We start from the raw sequence: 18,746 nt of genomic DNA on the forward strand, positions 1-18,746 counted from the left end.
AAAACCCTGTAATTAATCCCCAGTGGAGTCATCTCCCAGAGTCAATAATAATTAATAAATCAATCAAAAAGCCTCAAGCTTGGGCCTCATACAAGCCAGCTAAAGTAAAATCTTTTATACAGTAGATAGACATAGCTTATCTCTATAGAAAGATATTTTTACTACTCTACCACATTCAAACAAACAAACATTACATTTTAATCAAGTCTCCCATTTAGGATTTTGAAAGGCATGAGCTGGCAGTAAAACCCAGACATGTGGTAACTTTCCCTAATTTGGATGAGCATCTTTCTTTCATTTAAGAGGCATTTGACTGGTATACTTGCACATACACAAGTAAGGTCCCCCTCTTGAAAGAAATGAATTCAGTTATTCTGTCACTCCTTTACAATGTTTGTGGTAGAATAGTACAAATACCTCTCTGTAAAGATGATTTCATGCCTCTTTATTGTAAACAGAGATTTAATTCAAGCTTCAACCTTGAGCTTCAAGCAAGGCACCCAAAAATAATTAATTTCCCTAATTAGTTCCCCAAACTACATTAAGCTCTGACTTCCATTAGGGATATGTAGGCATGAGGTTCACAAGGAATCTCAGCGAGCTAATAAAATACCAAAAATAGTCAGTTTGTCTGTCTTTCTTTTATTTTAATTCAATTCCTTCTCCTAACACAAAGGAGAAACTTTCCCAATAATCATTAGCAGCACAAACACAAATGACACAGAGAAGGTTCCTGTAGAGTACTACAGATATGTAGGGTGCTTAAACACTTCCCTATGTATAACCGACCCCCCGGACTCCAGAATTTCTAGTCTAGGTGAAATCCCCACACTTAGCAAACTCCTAGGGTTTAGTTGAGATCTTTTTTCCCCTTTCCTACTCGTAGGACAATAAGAAAGTTCGTGTGATATCGTAGAAAGAACTGAAACAAAATTCATCCCGCCACGGGCGCATTCTCCTTCCAAATTTCGCGTGAAGGGTCTAGCGTGCCGTCCTCCCAAGTGAAACGGGGAGGTAAAAAAAACGACACCACATTAAAAAATGGCGACTCTGCTGGGGATATAAGTGTTAAAAACCTTGGTTTTTCATCCAAACCAATGGTTGACTTGTTGCTGGTCCAGCCCCAATGAGGAATTAGGGATGCCAAATTCCCCCTCAAACAAGAGAGGTCCTGCCTAACCTCTGTGTCATTTCATGTGTTTGCTGCATTTATATTTGTTTATTTTGTTTATTCTGTATCGGGAAAGGGCTTGATTCCCCCTTGTGGTGAGAAATCCTATACCCGGATTTGAGTGCAACATAAGATAGGATGGAGGATGTCTTCCCGGTGAAGGCCCTCTAATCTTGGTTTCCAAATCTACTCTTGGGATTTGCCTGGCTGGTTGTGATTAACTGCGCCACTGCATTCCGAGACTGATTTGTACCAGGAGGACCTAGAAACACATTAACCCCACTTAAAGCCTTTTTTTTAGGACGTAGAGCGGTGATTATGAAAGTAATTGTCACGCAGATACTACACTCAGAGAAAACTCTCTAATAGATACCAATCAACGTATCTTTAAGGTTGAGCAAAAACTCTGAGACCCCTAGAACCCGTTCTACAGGTACAAAAATCCTTATCCTTAGTTTACCATTGGGGCGAGGTTTGCGTTTTGACTTCATGACCACTATACCCTTCAACGCCATGTTTGTTTAAAAAACTCTTGTGTGTGCATTCATGCATTCATGCATCATTCATTATAATTAAAACCAAAAAGAGTCTTTTTCGAGTCGTTTTTCAAGGAAACTAAATAATGAACGTTTTGAACTTCATAGAAAGAGAGAGACGGAGAAAGGACTTAAGGATCTATACCATGGATTATGGAAAAAAGAGAGCTAGGAAATACACCTTCAAGATTCCCCAGGTCGAGGAACTGGGAAAGCTCGGAAAACTGGTGGTCAACCCCCAGGCTTTCAAGGAGAAGTATGGAAAACTTCTGCCTTTGCTCAATACCAACATTGTGGATGGGATCCTTCCCACCTTGGTACAGTTTTATGATCCAACGTATCACTGCTTCACCTATCGAGATTATCAGCTCATGCCTACGTTGGAGGAGTACTCTCGTCTGATTGGAATACCCGTGTACGCGCAAGATCCGTACTCCGGTTTGGAAAAGAATCCTGATGACGTTATCATTGCTGCAACTACTCCTTTGAACGTAGTCGACATCAGAACTCATATGGTGAGTAGAGGAGTAATTCAAGGATTGCCTTCCAAATTCCTGTTTGATCAAGCTCGGTACTTTGTCAGCATCCAAGATATGAGCGCTTTTGAGGAAATCTTGGCTTTGCTTATCTACGGATTGATTTTGTTCCCTAACATTAACGATTTCGTCGACATCAACGCAATTAAGATCTTCTTAATTGGAAATCCAGTTCCAACCTTGCTTGCGGATGCTTATCACTCTGTGCATTCAAGAAACCTGCAGCGAGGAGGATTAATCACATGCTGCGTATCGTTGTTATACGAATGGTTCGTTTCGCACCTGCCAAAGTCCAGCACTTTCTGGAATATGAGGGATGGCCTTTACTGGTCACAGAAAATCATGTCTCTCACTCATACAGATATTGATTGGTGTAGTCCTGACAACGACGAAACCAAGATCATCTTCAGTTGCGGAAGTTTTCCCAACATACCCCTTATTGGAACTAAGGGAGGAATCAGTTACAATCCAGCTTTAGCCCGTCGTCAATACGGCTATCCTATGAAAAATATTCCAAGTAACATCCAATTGGAGGGTCTGTTCTTCAAGAACATCGACGATCATGGCAACATGCTGAAGAAGGAAATTGTCCAAGCCTGGCGTCTTGTTCACAGCAAAGGGAGAAGATTGTTAGGAAAACATCTTTGCATCTCCCTAGATCCTTACCTTCAATGGGTACGCGTCAGGGCATTCAAGCTCAGGATGCCATATAACATCAAGAACCTATTCCCCTAAGGGAACCAATTTACCTTTTCTCCACCGATGTTGAAAAACTACAAGCGGCATTAAACAAGGTATGCCAAGAAAGGAATGCTTGGAGGAACAAGTATTGAATCGTCAACACGGAAAACGTTGAGATTCATAACATCCTAAGAAGGAAGGATGAGTTACTTGAAGTACTGGATCGACAAGTGACACAATCATCACTTTCTCATCATATCCCTCTTGCTTCCTGGATCATCGATCAGCTCACGTCAGAGAACGCTCAGCTCAAGAAACAGAAGAAGATGTTAGAACGTGAAGTCGGCTCTTCGTCAAAGTTTTAGAGTCCTTTCTCTCAGTTTCTCTGTATTTCCCTTTTCAAAGTGTGTAAAAACGGCGTTTTCACTTAATTAATAAAAGTTTGATGTTTCATAACGTAATTATGGTGTTTCCTTGAAAAATATTAACTTAATTGCATATCATACATCGCTTTAGTCGTACGCACTGACACGAGAATTGTCGCGGATCTAATAGTCACTTTCCTTTCTCCAGAAAGAGGGGAGGAGAAGGAGGTGAACCAAGACTTTCAAGCTGTCTCATCCATACAACACTCGTTCAAGTCGCAAGAAAAGAATGGAAGACTTTCAGCAAGAGAATGAAGAACTCAGGGAAGAGATTAATACTCTCAAAGGTACTGTTGAAAGACTCAATAGTATGGTAGAAGCCCTGGTAGTTGCGCAGAATCAACCAACGCCAGAAGAACCACAAAGGACTGTGGTTTCCGAGATTGTTTCTACTCCTATTCTTCAGTATACCATGCCACCCAACCGACCTTGGGGCATGCCGTATAACTTTACTCCAGAAGGATACATACCCCCAGTTTCTGAAGCTCCAAAAGGCACCATGGATATGCGTCCACCGGAGGGTTACAAACCTCTGGAAATTGAAGTTCCAAGAGCAACGGCAATGGGTTTCACACAACAGAATGCTGAGATTCCAAGATCTGCTGTCATGGCTTCTCCACAGCCCATTATGCATACTTTTCCTCCACAGGGCGGACAAGTATATCATCACGCTCCCAGTGAGGACGCTGGCGTGTATGAAAGATTGGACGAGTTCCAGGAACAGTTTCTGTAAATGCAGAAGGAACTCAAGACTCTTCGAGGACAAGATCTATTTGGAAAGAATGCTGCAGACCTCTGTCTGGTTCCAAATGTTAAGATTCCTCACAAATTCAAAGTACCAGATTTCGAGAAGTACAAAGGGAATTCATGCCCACAAAGTCATCTTGTGATGTACACTCGAAGAATGTCAACTCAGACTGATAATCAACAATTACTCATTCATTATTTTCAAGACAGCCTGACTGGTGCTGCACTCAAATGGTACATGAACTTGGACAGTTCGGAGATTCGTACTTTTCGAGACCTCGGAGAGGCCTTCGTCAAACAGTATAAGTACAATCTGGATATGGCTCCCGACAGAGATCAACTCCGGGCCATGACTCAAAAGGATAGAGAAAGCTTCAAGGAATACGCTCAGAGATGGCGTGAAGTTGCTGCTCAAATTTGTCCACCACTTGAAGAGAAAGAAATGACAAAAATCTATCTCAAAACTTTGAGTCCATTTTACTACGGACGAATGGTTGCAAGTGCACCAAGTGACTTTACCGAGATGGTAAACATGGGTTTACGTTTAGAAGAAGCAGTTCGAGAAGGACGCTTGAACAAAGAACAAGAATCTTCTATTAGTCCAAGGAAGTATGGAAGTTCTTTCCAGAAGAAAAAGGATCAAGATGTCAGCAATGTCTTGCACAAAATCAAGAAGAAATTCCAACCTCAAGTTGCAGCAATAACTCCGGTTGTTAACTCAGCGCCAGCTTATCAACCTCAGGTTTCGCAACAACAAATTCAACAAAGGTCGCAGCAACCTCAGCAGTAGGTTCGACCTCCAAATTACAACAATCGGGCTCCAAGGTACCCTGCCTTTGACCCAGTACCAATGCCGTATGCGGAATTGTTTCCAACATTACTGGCAAAAGGACTCATTCAGACAAGGAGTCCTCCAAATCCTACAAACAGTTCCTCACCATGGTATAAGGCTGACCAATCTTGTCCCTATCATCAGGGGGCACCAGGTCACAATATTGAGAACTATTTCCCTTTCAAGATTGACGTCCAACGATTAGTGAAGAGCGGAATGCTATCCTTCAAAGATACTAATCCAAACGTCCAAGTAAATCCTTTGCCGCAGCATAAAGAAGCTTCAGTAAATCTGATAGATCAACACCCTAACGTCATTCAAATCTACGACATTCGTCAGATAGGGGAAAATCTTGTTAAGATGCACGCTAAACAAGCTGGGTACGGTCATGTACCACCCCATAACTACTTCACATGCGATATTTGTCCAAAGAATAATCAAGGATGTGTCGTAGTTCAAGCTGCATTACAAGAACAAATGGACTTAGGATGGATTCAACATATCCGAGTCAGGACTGAACATGACATCAACATGGTTCAAGGATGTCCAGGAGAATACAAAATCTACAAAGTTGAAGATCTTGAAGGATCGGTAGTCAGGTTCCATAAGACTTTAAATGGACTTGCCTACTTTGGAACGGATTTCCATCCTTACAGTAGATGCAGAATCTGTCGAAGAAATTCACAAGGATGTTTGCATGTTCGCAACGACATTCAAAAGCTGATGGATGACAATACCATTACTGTTCCTGCCAACAGAGAAGATGATGAAGTCTTTACCGTATCTCCTCAAATTAATCAAGTTGAACCAATGCAAGTTAAGTACGATAGCAGGAAGATAGCAATTGCTCCATTAGTCATCTACTTACCAGGTCCTGTACCGTATGAGTCCAGCAAGGCTATACCATACAAGTACAATGCTACATTCATTGAAAATGGTAAGGAAATACCATTACCGTCTATTGTCAACATTGCTGATGTCAGTCGAGTCACCAGAAGTGGACGAGTCTTCAACAGAACAACAGAAAATGTGGAGAAACCTTCGGAGGAAGTACCACATAGGCAAGACAATCATCCGACCAATGCTGTTCAAGCAAAAGAAAATGATGAGATCTTGAAGTTAATCCAGAGGAGTGAATACAACATTGTAGATCAATTACTACATACTCCGTCTAGGATTTCTGTTCTTTCCCTGCTATTGAGTTCTGAAGCTCATAGGGAAGCTCTACAGAAAGTTTTGGAACAAGCTTTTGTAGAACCAAGTGTTACTATAAGCCAGTTCAGCAACATCGTTGCCAACATTTCCGCCGGAACTAACCTAAGTTTCTGTGATGAAGATCTTCCTGAAGAAGGAGTAGACCATAATCTTCCACTTCATATCTCAGTTGGCTGTATGGGTGATACACTCACAGGAGTCCTAATAGACAACGGATCCTCTCTCAACGTCATGCCTAAATCAACATTGTCAAGATTATCTTTCGAAGATTACCCTCTAAGAAAAAGTCATGTCATCGTCAAAGCATTTGATGGATCAAGAAAGTCAGTTTTTGGAGAGGTAGATCTTCCCATAACTATTGGACCTCAGACGTTCAAAATCACTTTCCAAGTTATGGATATTCCAGCACAATACAGTTGTTTGCTAGGTCGCCCATGGATTCATGAGGCTGGGGCAATTACTTCAACACTTCATCAGAAACTGAAGTTCATAAGAAATGACAAATTGGTAACCGTATGTGGAGAACGAGCTCTGATCGTCAGCAACCTGTCATCATTCTCCGACATAGAACCAAAAGAAGTTGTTAGAACTAAATTCCAAGCACTTTCCTTGGACAAAGGAAAGGAGAAAGCAGCATCTATTTCTTCCTACAGAGATGCAATCCAAGTTGTAAAGGATGGCACTACCAGTGGTTGGGGGCACATTAATATTCCTTCCAACAACAAGAACAGAACAGGAGTTGGATTCTTTCCAACATCATCAAAGACTATTCCAGGAATTGAGGTAGTTCTTCCAATTCAAGAAACTTTCCGCAGCGGAGGTTTTCTTCAACCTGTTCAACAAACAGTCAATACCATCGGTACGGAAAACACCGATGAAGAGGAATGGTTATCCTATCTTAACAAAGCAGGGTACATAGCCATATCAGAGTCTGAATCACCTTGCTGTTATCCGGCTAAAGGATCTGAAAGTAAGACTCAACCAAGCAGTGACGAAGTTACAAACAGCTTCACCACCAGAATTCATGGTTCATCAGAAGAAGTTCCTCCTATCCCCGAAGAAACTTGGGATACATTAGGAGAACCAAGCGGAAAATTCGACTACATGGTGAAATACTCCGCTCCTGAAAGTTCAAGAATCTCTCTTGAAGATATTGTTCCAACTGGATGGAACAGTGATTTTGAGTACCTCTCTCAGCCAAAAGAGATGTATAACCCTTGCTATTCATCATCATCGACTGGTGAAATCATCATTGAGGATTATATCCCCAAGTCACCTTCCGAAGCTACGGATTTAGAGTTCACATATCTAGTCAATGCCATCTTGGGAGAAGAGCAAGACCAAAATACAGAAGAGGATGATCTCGAAAGTGTCTCCGACAACGAGTCTCTCCATTCAGAAGATTGGAAGTTTCCTCAAAAGAAAAACCGACATACTCCACTTGGGAATGGGTATGCTCACACCGCTCAGTCTGCTGAAGTAGAAGAAGATCGTCTGAGTGTTGCAAAGATAGTGGTTGGTAAATCAAGACCTATCATAGGCCAGCTTAAGCCTAAGGTTCCAGATTACTTAGTGCACAATGGGGTTCGCCACTACTGGATAGCTGTTGAAGTTTCAACTGTTGTTCGCACTCCTAAGTAGGAACTTTCACCGTTATTTTGTCCTCTCACCATAGCCCAGGGTGAAGAGATGTTTCATAGGGCTTTGCATTTTACTATTTCTTAGGAAAAATGTCCCTCTTTGCTTCGCCCAAAGCAATAGAGTTTTGTTTTATAGGGTCTTTGTTTCAAGAAATGACTGTCAATAAATAAAAATGTCATTTTGTTCCGTCGTTAGTTTTTCCTTTTCTTTTTTCGGAAATTGGTAATCCTAAAAAACACCCAATAAACATCAAATATTCCATTAAATGCATACACCGAGTCTTCCCTCGTTGTCTAAATAAAATTTATCACACATATGCAGATTAATCATAAAATACCCCGTTGAAACGTGCGACCGTATGACTTCTCCAAGCTTTGAGTTTCCTGTATTCGAGGCAGAGGAAGAAGAAGACGAAGAAATATCAAAGGAAATTTCACGATTACTTCAACAAAAGGAAGAGGCCATTCAGCCATACAATGAGCCTCTAGAGATCATTAACCTTGGTTCCGATGGAAACAGAAAAGAGGTTAAGATTGGAGCTTCGCTTAGTTCAGAGATCAGAGAGAGTTTGATACAACTGCTCAGAGAATTCTCAGATGTCTTCGCTTGGTCTTATCAAGATATGCCAGGGTTGGATACCAGTATAGTGGAGCATCACTTGCCGTTAAAAGCATAATGCCCTCCGGTCAAGCAAAAATTGAGAAGAACTCATCCGGAGATGGCCATGAAAATCAAAGAGGAAGTTCAAAAGCAGATCAACGCAGGTTTCCTCGTCACTTCAGAATACCCTCAGTGGTTAGCTAACATTGTTCCCGTTCCTAAGAATGACGGAAAAGTCCGCATGTGCGTCGACTACAGAGATTTGAACAAAGCTAGCCCTAAGGATGATTTTCCTTTACCACATATTGATATGTTGGTAGACAGTACAGCAAAATCCAAAGTTTTCTCATTCATGGACGGATTTTCAGGATACAACCAAATCAAAATGGAACCTGAAGACATGGAAAAAACAGCTTTCATCACCCCCTGGGGCACGTTCTGCTATCGTGTTATGCCTTTTGGACTAAAGAACGCAGGGGCAACTTATCAAAGAGCCATGACTACGCTTTTCCACGACATGATGCATAAAGAAGTGGAAGTTTATGTAGACGACATGATTGCCAAATCAGAAAATGAAGAAGATCACATACAAAATCTGACAAAGTTATTTCAACGCTTAAGGAATATCTGCTCGAACCACCCATCTTGTCTCCTCCAGTGGAAGGAAGACCTTTGATAATGTACTTAACCGTCTTAGAAGACTCCATGGGTTGTGTCCTTGGACAGCAAGACGAGACGAGAAGAAAAGAGCATGCCATTTACTACCTAAGCAAGAAATTCACTAACTGTGAATCCCGCTACTCCATGCTCGAGAAGACGTGTTGTGCATTGGCCTGGGCTGCCAAGCGTCTCCGCCAGTACATGATTCGACATACTACTTGTTTGATCTCTCATATGGATCCAATCAAGTACATCTTTGAGAAGCCTGCCTTAACTGGGAGAATTGCCCGTTGGCAGATGTTGTTATCAGAATATGACATTGAGTATCACGCACAGAAAGCCGTGAAAGGAAGCGTCCTAGCTGAGCACCTGGCTCACCACCCACTCAATGGTCATGAATCAACCAGTTTCGACTTTCCGGACGAGGATGTCATGTACCTCAAGATGAAAGATTACGACGAGCACTACCAGACGAAGGACCTGAGTTAGGATCCCAGTGGGGCTTAATCTTTGACGGAGCTGTCAATGCTTATGGACGAGGAATTGGGGCAATCATTGTTACACCTTAGGGTACCCATATTCCATTTACTGCCAGATTAACTTTCAAGTGCAAAAACAATGAGGCCGAATATGAAGCTTGCATCATGGGTCTCGAAGAAGCCATGGATCTAAGAATCAAACACTTGGATGTATATGGAGATTCTGCTTTGGTCATCAATCAAATCAAAGGAGAATGGGAAACACGCCAACCAGGGCTAATTCCTTACAAAGACTACGCGAGAAGATTGTTACCATTCTTCGACAGGGTAGATTTTCATCACATTCCTCGTGAAGAAAACAACTTGGCTGATGCATTAGCCACACTCTCTTCCATGATTAGGATAAATCATTGGAATGACATTCCTCGGATCGATGTTATGCGCCTGGATAGGCCCGCTCATGTTTTCACAGTAGAAGCAATCATCGACGACAAACCGTGGTATCACGACATCAAGAACTTTCTTCAAAAGCAAGAGTACCCTCTTGGGGCGTCAAAGAAAGATAGAAAGACTTTGAGAAAGTTAGCTTGTAGATTCTTCCTGAATGAAGATGTTCTGTACAAGAGAAACTTCGACATGGTTCTGCTCAGATGCGTTGACAGAAAAGAAGCAGAAGTACTCATGAGAGAAATACATGAAGGTTCCTTTGGTACTCACACCAATGGACATACCATGACAAGGAAAATACTGAGAGTAGGATATTATTGGCTGACAATGGAGTCAGATTGCTACCGGTATGCAAAGAGGTGTCACAAATGTCAGATCTACGCCGATAGAATTCATGTGCCACCATCTCTTCTCAACATACTCTCTTCCCCTTGGCCTTTCTCCATGTGGGGAATTGACATGATTGGAATGATCGAGCCAAAAGCGTCCAACGGACATCGCTTCATCTTGGTAGCTATAGACTATTTCACCAAATGGGTTGAGGCAGCTTCATATGCAAACGTTACAAGACAAGTTGTCGTCAGGTTTATCAAAAATCACATCATCTGTCGCTACGGCATTCCTAGCAGGATAATCACTGACAATGGGTCAAATTTGAATAACAAAATGATGAAGGAGCTTTGTGAAGAATTCAAGATTGAACATCACAACTCATCTCCTTACAGACCGAAGATGAATGGAGCTGTAGAAGCAGCTAACAAAAACATCAAGAAAATCATTCAGAAGATGGTCATTACTTACAAAGATTGGCATGAAATGCTCCCGTATGCTCTTCATGGTTACCGTACATCAGTACGTACGTCGACTGGAGCAACTCCTTTCTCCCTTTGTATATGGCATGGAGGCAGTCCTACCTATAGAGGTTGAAATCCCATCAATGAGAGTCTTGATGGAGGCAAAATTAACAGAAGCCGAGTGGTGTCAAAGCAGATTCGATGAGTTGAACTTAATCTAAGAAAAGCGCATGACAGCTTTATGCCACGAACAGCTATATCAACAAAGAATGAAGAAAGCTTTCGACAAAAAGGTTCGACCTCGCACAATCAAAGAAGGGGACCTTGTACTATAAAAGATTCAATCTTTTCTCACAGATTCGAGAGGGAAATGGACTCCCAATTATGACGGCCCCTACGTGGTCAAGAGAGCCTTCTCAGGAGGAGCCTTAATACTCACGACTATGGATGGAGAAGAATTCACCCGTCCTGTGAACGTCGACGCAGTCAAGAAATACTTCGCCTAAATAATTAAAAGAACAGCTCGCTAAGTTGAAAACTCGCAAAGAGCGACTTAGGCAAAAAAGAGCGTCTCGGTGAGTCGAAAACCCGAAAGGGCGATTCAGGCAAAAGTTAGAGACATAAAAAAAATAATATTCAATCCCGGTAGACTTAAAACCCGAAAGGGGTAGTTTACGCAAAAGTTAGGGATATATGGCAAGTAACTGTGTTCAGGACAAACTTGATCATTCAAAATCCATAGCGGAGTATTCATCAGCAGTAGGTCATCTTCTACGAAGCACGAATACAGCGCAACCCGGAGTGGAAGGGAAAGATAACGGTCGTCACGTTTCATCGCAGCCCTTTTCCCGAAAATTACCAATTTCCAACTTTGTAAATACTCCATGGAATCAAGCATTTGGCTGATTACCATTCCATATATAATAATTTGAGCCTTGTGCTTTTCCTTTGCAATCTAGTCTTTTTCAGTTTCTTAAAATGCATTTTAAACTTAAACAGTCATTTTCTTGAAACAAATGTTTTCATAAAATAAAATGAATTTACTTGCAAAAATAAAGGTGAAATTTCTTTCTGAGGTTTACAAACAATAGGAAGAATGCAAACAGTTGCTCCGAGAACGGTTGAGACTCCGGGAATTAAAATTTCCCCATGAGGTCGCTTTGCGAACATCTCCCGATGATGGATCTTTACTTCAATTCATATTACTCACTTCGGACAGCGGACAACTGATAACCAGGTATTCCCAACAGAGTTCGAACTACAAGAAGAGGACATCTTCTGATCAACAAGAATTCAAGTCGCATCATAGGATTTTACATCCGCGACAATTTTATTCACATTCACTTTACATTTTATCATTGTCATAATATTCATGCATACATTACATCATAACTGCATAGTCGAGTCAGGCTTTGATCATGTGAATGCCCAAGTCATTGAGGCATGGACTCAAGTTTCCCCTGCAAGTTCTGGAGAAACTTTTTCCTTCAAGACGACAGTTCATACACAAGGATCTCCCCAAGCAAGTCAACAAATGGTAGTCTCCTTCAAAGAGATACTTTGTTCACTTTTGGAATTCCTCAGCCGAGATTCTCCCGCAGAGCGACATTCGACAGTTTTCTTCAGATAAGATAATCTGTTTCGCATTTTGGAATTCCCCACAAGGCCGATGAGCGGTTTCTCTTCTCCGAGGAGTATGGATTCCTCGACATAATTGACAAGTGGTAGTTTTTCCTCCTGGAAAACAATCTGGTATTTCCCCAGCAGGGTCAAGAGATGCCACTTTTCGTCAAAGAGAATCTCCCAGCAGATCGACAATTGATTCTCCAGCGGAGTCAGTGAATGGTAGTCTTCGTCCAGAAGATAGTTCAGATTCCCCAGCGGAGTCAGTGAATGATAGTCTTCGTCCAGAAGATAGTTCAGATTCCCCATCGAAGTCAGTGAATAGTAGTCTCTTTCAGCAAAAGACAGTTCACTTACTTTTTCGAGCAGAAGTAACGAATGGCAGCTTTCTTCATAAAGACAGTTCGTTTCGCTCAAAGATTCCTCAACAAAGTCAGCAAATGGCAGTCTCTTTCAGCAAAAGACAGTTTGCTCACTTTCTTTCACGACAGGGTCGGCAAATGGCAGTCTCCTAGTAGAAGACAGTTTGTTCCCCTAGCAATTGGCAAATGGCAGCCTTTCCCCAAGGAAAGACGGTTTGTCTGTTAAATACTTAAGAGATCGACAAATGGCAGTTTCTTCAAACAGTTTGTCTGTTTCTGGGATGTTTAGTTCCCCACAGAGTCGATGAATGGCAGTTTTCCTCTTAGGAGAACAGTTTGTTGATTCCCCGGCATCAGTCGACGAATGTTGGTTTTCACCCAGAAAACAGTTCGTCCGCCTTCAAGCAAAGTCATTAGCCCCTCAAAAGAGCGCGAGACCATGTGACGATCCTTCAAAGACGTCAAGTTAAAAGGGAAGATGGTGAAGTTTCTTTATTTACCATCAAATGGTATCTTACCTCCAAGTGCTGGTAAGAAGTTTGATGAGGAAACAAACCCTTAAAGTTTCTTTATTTACCATCAAATGGTATCTTACCTCCAAGTGCTGGTAAGAAGTTTGATGAGGAAACAAACCTTTGAAGTTTCTTTATTTACCATCAGATGGTATCTTACCTCCAAGTGCTGGTAAGAAGTTTGATGAGGAAACAAACCTTTGAAGTTTCTTTATTTACCATCAGATGGTATCTTACCTCCAAGTGCTGGTAAGAAGTTTGATGAGGAAACAAACCTTTGAAGTTTCTTTATTTACCATCAGATGGTATCTTACCTCCAAGTGCTGGTAAGAAGTTTGATGAGGAAACAAACCCTTAAAGTTTCTTTATTTACCATCAAATGGTATCTTACCTCCAAGTGCTGGTAAGAAGTTTGATGAGGAAACAAACCTTTGAAGTTTCTTTATTACCGTCAAATGGTATCTCACCTCCAAGTGCTGATGAGAAGTTTGATGAGGAAACAAATCTTTGGAAATTTTCTCTTTATCTGAGATATTGTCCAAACGCAACTAAGACCAGTTTCGAGATATGGACATCCGAAACAAGGAGGAGGTTGTTTACCTTTTTCTAAGTATCAACACTTAGTTAAAGAAGATGGATTGCGCATCCTACACTGCCATCCATTCGCCAGAATCCACATCAAGTATTTCTACAGGAGTTTGTCTCCTCATCCCCCGCCAAGTGCGACAACGGGATCAAGTCACGCAAAGATTTCATCAATTACAACATCTCAGGAGCGCCCAAAATTCGGGCATTCCTCGATATTTAAGTCTCTTTTACGCAGGAGAGATCGAGATATCAATCTCTCTCCCTCCAGATAAAAGAAACTTAAATAGGAGCATCTGTCATACCCTAATTTTTGACCCCCCTGAGATGGCATATCTTCAAGATTTCCATCAAGTCAAAGCAAGTACCCAGAGCAGTCTGGCATTCAAACAAGGTTGTTCAAAGACAAGAAAACCTAGGCAAAGGATCAATCAATAGAAGGATTAGTCTCTAATACAATCATAAGACTCAAGAGCTTCATTATTTCACCTATGATTGATTAGACACCCAGTCATCTGAGTACAGGTTTACTCAGGTCACCAGACTAGGGTTTTTTAGCCTATCAAGGACTAAAATCAGGGATCACCTTTGGGAAACCCTAAAAAGCCCCAGGGGATCATTCAAAGACATCAATCATCTTCAAATAACTCATATGACAAGATCCACTAGACATTACACCTCAATTCAAAGTCTACAGTCATTATTTTCATATGGTCGACAATTAGGGTTTTTGACCTAATTCACCAAGATAGTTGACTTTTAATCAGGGCATGGATTCAAGACTCAAGACATGATTCAAGAACCTCTACTACCTCAATATAATCCATTTACATCACTCATTTGAGGAGAAGATCTTGATTCTACACAAAAGTCCAAATTCTCACTTTATTAGGAAAAAGTCAACTGTATGAGTTCACCTTTGACTTTTGAGATTTTTGGTCAAACCATGACTTTCAAGGATCAATATCATCAATATATGGATATTAAAGTCATTTGACCAAAGAAATTCAAAAAGAATCTTCAAAGAGCAAAAAGTCGGGAATTAGGGTTTTTGAAGGCATGATGAGAACTCAAAATTTCACCTACACAACTCAAAAAACTTCCAACATGAAAGTTGTAGATCTTGCAAAATAAAATAACATCTTACAATACAACTTTTTTCAAAAGATCAATCATTTAAGAGTTTTGGAAATTTTGAAGTTTTAGGTCATAAACACTTAGAAAATTTTCTAAGTGTTTTAACCTAGTTTTCTTCCAACTTTGGCCTCATTTTTAACAAATTTGCCAAAAGATTCTGAAGAAACTCCAAACTAATGATTTGAAGTAGATGTTTAGGGATTTCCAAATTGTGTTCAACCTTCTCCAAATTCATTTTGAGCTAAGAGTTATGCTTGTTCAAAGTTGGCCTCATGAAGTGAAATTATAGGTCATGTACAATTTGAAACTTTGCAATTTTGTGCAAATGACCTCTCTTATGGATGCTACACGACCCATACCACATCTGAAAACATGCCATGCATTCATTTTTACCATGACATGAGAATTGAAGAAGATTCTAAAAACAAGAACATGTGATTATGTAATGATTACATTTGTGAATTTATGGCAAATTGATGAATCACCCAAGGAATCTTCTCACCAACCAATTAGAGCTCATTTCTGTCTCAGAATTGTCCCCTAAGATCAAGCAAAATCGAGGGCTAGGGGATTGATCAAATGGAATCAAAATTCTCATCATTGCATAAGAGATATTTGCAAATTTTCTTCTTGGCTAAGAAACCAAAGTGACTTCATTAAGCAAGCTTACTATCTCCAATTGTTCAGCATCAATTGCCTATAAATAGAGGCCTCTTTCTCATTCAGAAAACACACCAAAGCAACCATATTCCTTGCTTTCTCTTTCTATTCTCATGCTTATTGTTTTTCAAAGTTCTTTGGCAAGAAGAATCGTTTTCTTCAAACCAGAGCTTATCTTTGGAAAGTAAGCATTCTAACATCTCAAGGGAGATCATTTGAGGTGATCCAAGCACCTGGATCACTTCTGTAAGTGGAGGAACGCCATTTTTGCTCTCACTTTGGAGCTGTTGCAGTTGGAGGTCCATAGAGCAATTCAGAAGGTTTCCAACAAAGCCAAGCATCCAGGCACGTTCCATAGGAGGTAGTGAAGCTGTTCAGATGGCTGCAGCTCATCTGTAACTCAAGAATCATCACTCTCCATGTTCACTTGAAGCTCAAATCGAGGGAGGTCCATAGAACAATTCAGGAGGATTGAGGTTGCAATAAACATTCAGTTAGCATCACTGAGTCCCAAGGAAGCTTTTGGGATCATTCATACAAGCCCAGTTGCTCTCTATCATCCTCACGACCTCCATTTTCAGAGGTAAGTTTCTGAACTCCACCTCTTTAATTTAAGCACTCTTTATGATATAGCTCGATTCTATCTTGTTCAGCATCATCAGAGGATTGAAAACCCTCTATCATCATTCATTTATCTTTCAGTATAGTCATTTAATTTGATTTTCAAATTTTAGGGTTCTTCACGTTTTTTAGTAAATTAGTTAGATGTAGTTAATATAAATTTATGTTAGTTACATATTCAGAATCGTGAGTGAATTTAGAACAAGTTTCATGTTTACATCGTTGCAAATGGTTGAGAGTTGAGAGAGTTCAGATTTTCAAAAATTCAAAGCTAGAGGTTGAAGATGACAATGGTGGTGGCGCGCAAATTTCAAATTCAGGGTTAAGTTTATTTTATTTTGATTGATACCTGTTTCATTAACGACTAAATCGTTATAGCCCAGTGGTAAGGAGTGTTTGTGTGTTGCGCGTGCCCAAGGTCTGGGGTTCGAATCCCCCTCGCCCCAGACCTTTTGATTTTATTTTCTTTTTTTGCTTCTATACACTTGAATAACATATGAGTTGCAAAGGAGTCAGTTTACTATCACCATGCGCGCGCTGGCCCAGTGGTGTTGGTTTTGGGTGTGTGACCTAAAGGGCGTGTGTTCAAACCTTGGAGGAGACAAAATCATTTTTTTACCACTAATTTCCTTCATTTTTTCTCACAACTTCACACCAATAATTCACCTATCAAATTAAATCATTTTCACTCCATTTTTCATACACTTGTTATTTAATATACTTATTTTATGAATAATCAAAAAATCATAAAAAATATTATTTATTTCATGTATTTTAATTAGGGTTAAAATAGTATGTTTTAAATGTTTTCTTAAAAACTTTAAAATATATATTTTTATCTTGTTACCTTTGTGAATAATTTTATGATAAAACCCTAATTGTTTAGGTCTTAATTAGGCATAGATCTTTATCTTTACCTTAATTAAGTTGACTTTTGTTAATTTTCAAAGCTGTTATCAGTCTCCGATTAAACGGATGATTAAGGTTTTCAAACAACAAAACCTTATATCATTTCAAATAATTTTCAATTTGCTTTTATAGCCAGTACTGTAAAGTACTGGGCCTCTAATAGAGTGTAAGTCCCAAACACCTTCTCTTCTTAGCTTGTTTTCAAAACTGTATTTTCAAAATCTTCTTTCTGTTTTCAAAACATTCTTCTGGTATTTGAAGGGCATTATTCCCGGTGAAACTCTTCAGATACCTATGTGACCTTTGTCCATCTTCACTTCTTCTGTTTTCAAAAACCATTAACTGTTTATCATATATATTTGACTGTTATCCACCAATTACTGTTGAGGCTCTGTACATACTTCTTCAAAGGCCTCCACTCCATCCAGGTTAGGCTTTACAAGCTTTCAATTTACAGTCTTTATTTAAATTACTGTCAAATATAAATTGTGCATATATATTAGTTTAGAATTACGTTTGAGTATAAACCCTAGGACAGTTAAAATATATATATATATATTATAGGAATATGACCTAGGATTGAGAATGTCTTCCCGGTGAAGGCTCTTTCCTAATTAGAGATTTGTAGTTCAAACCCCCAAGATGAATTATTCCCGGTGAAACATCTTGGCAAAAACCTTAGAATCCAAAAAATTAGGACACATCCACCCAGAGAGGAATTATTCCCGGTAAAACCTCTTACCCATTTGCTTAGAGCCAAAATAAGTTCAAAACTACATAGCTTTCTGTTGTGCTATAACAAGGACCCTCGATTAGCCTCCTCTTGGGCTTTGTACAACGACCCACAGGCTTCTTAAAAGCATTTCCAGCTTCCTCTTGAGCTTATATACAAGGACCCATCAGGTTTCTTATAAACATAGGAACAGGTCTTTAGTCACCTTTTAGCCTACCTTGGTGAGTTTCTTCCAATTTAAACCAGACTTTAAACAAGCTAAGTTTGTCTCAATTTCACATTGAGTACATTTTTGGAATGAGAGACATGGACAGTCTCTGTCACCCTTATCTTCATCAATCTTCCTTAGCAGAGTCTAGGATCCTTATTTGCTTATCCTCAGTAAGTGTCAGCCTTCATCTTGGGCTTTAAACAAGAAGTCTCCACTAGATAATCTTTCTGCCAATCATTTCAATAAAAACCCTGGAAAGGGTTAGCCTCCACACATTCAGTCATTTTAATCAAAACCCCTGGAAAGGGTTAGCCTCCATCATCATTCTTTCATTTCAACAACATCAGTCTTTCAAAACCAAAGATTCATTCTCTTAGGAGATAATTTCCCCAAAAGAGTTAAAACCCCTGGAAAGGGTCAGCCTCCAAAAAACATGATAAAATCAGTCTTTTAACAGACAAATTCACCAGCTGAGTCAAAATCCCTGGAAAGGGTTAGCTTCCAAAGGAAAAAAACAGTCTTTTAATAAATAAACTCTCCAGTAGAGTCAAAATCAACAAAAAACAGTTAGCCTCAACCTTGGGCTTCATACAAGGCACCAAACAATAAAACTCCCCTGTCAAGAGTCA

The sequence above is a fragment of the Vicia villosa genome, linkage group LG4 (assembly GCF_029867415.1).
Source record: "Vicia villosa cultivar HV-30 ecotype Madison, WI linkage group LG4, Vvil1.0, whole genome shotgun sequence".
Classification (NCBI taxonomy): domain Eukaryota; kingdom Viridiplantae; phylum Streptophyta; class Magnoliopsida; order Fabales; family Fabaceae; genus Vicia; species Vicia villosa.